The following is a 1,175-nucleotide window of genomic DNA, read 5'->3' as shown; positions in this document are numbered from 1 at the left end:
CTGTTAGATTTATATTCAGTGAGCATATCTGCAATGTATTTAGGTCCTAGGCCATTGGGTGATTTATAAACGAGTAAAAGTACTTTAAAATCAATCCTAAATATAACTGGAAGCCAGTGTAAGGAGCTGAGGACTGGTGTGATATGCTCAGATTTTCTGGTTCTAGTCAGAATTCTGGCAGCAGTGTTCTGGATGAGCTGCAGCTGTCTAATGGTCTTCTTGTGAAGGCCGGTGAGGAGACCATTACAATAGTCCACCCTGCTGGTGATAAAGGCATGAACAAGTTTCTCCAAGTCTTGACTGGAAACAAAACCTCTAATTCTTGCAATGTTTTTGAGATGATAGTATGCTGATTTAGTTACTGCTTTGACATGACTACTGAAACTAAGCTCTGTCTCCAGAATCACACCAAGACTCCTGACTTGATTTTTAGTTGTTAGAATAAGTAAATAGGGAATAACAATAGGCTATACAAAAATATTTAAAGAAAAAATATATATTTCTGTCACAACAACTCTCGGAGGGATTGGCATGGTAATGTATGTGACAATGTTAATGTACATGGGACGTGCACAGACATTTTGAGGGGCAGGGGCTCAAAAAAGGGCACTTCTCATATTTACATTTTTTTTCTAAACAAAACGTTATAAATATATTAGGGGTGTGTGATATTGATCTCAATATTTTCTGGGATTTTGTTGATAGCGATAATTAGATAATATTTTGCTGAGTGTTTTATTATGCTGATATCTTAAGGACTAACGTGGACAGCTGACTCCTAAAGTTTTTTTAATACTCAACTAGGTTAATAAAGACAAAACTACAGTAGTGTATTTACAGATGAAACTGACCTGCACAGGTCAGTAATTTGGCCACATTGCACTGCTTCTTCTGGCCGCTGACTCTCCTTCACTGCGGTCAAGCCAGCCGCACTTTTTTTTGTTCTGCGCGTGTAATTGTGTACTTACGGTACGGGTGCTGAAAGCAGTCAAAATGCATGTAAAGACGCTGTCATACCGACGTTTCCTTTATAATTAGCTTACCGGTATTTTACCTTTTATTTTTAGTTTGTAAATACATTATTTTTGTACATAAACGTTTGTATTGTAAATTAATTATTATAAATAATATATTAATGTTTATAAATGTTCATATTAATGTTTTATATTCATTGT

This window comes from Sinocyclocheilus grahami, unplaced genomic scaffold (genome assembly GCF_001515645.1).
Source record: "Sinocyclocheilus grahami isolate Dianchi unplaced genomic scaffold, SAMN03320097.WGS_v1.1 scaffold3876.1, whole genome shotgun sequence".
In the NCBI taxonomy this organism is placed as follows: domain Eukaryota; kingdom Metazoa; phylum Chordata; class Actinopteri; order Cypriniformes; family Cyprinidae; genus Sinocyclocheilus; species Sinocyclocheilus grahami.
The sequence above is the reverse complement of the archived record's forward strand: the minus strand, read 5'-3'. Positions refer to the sequence as shown.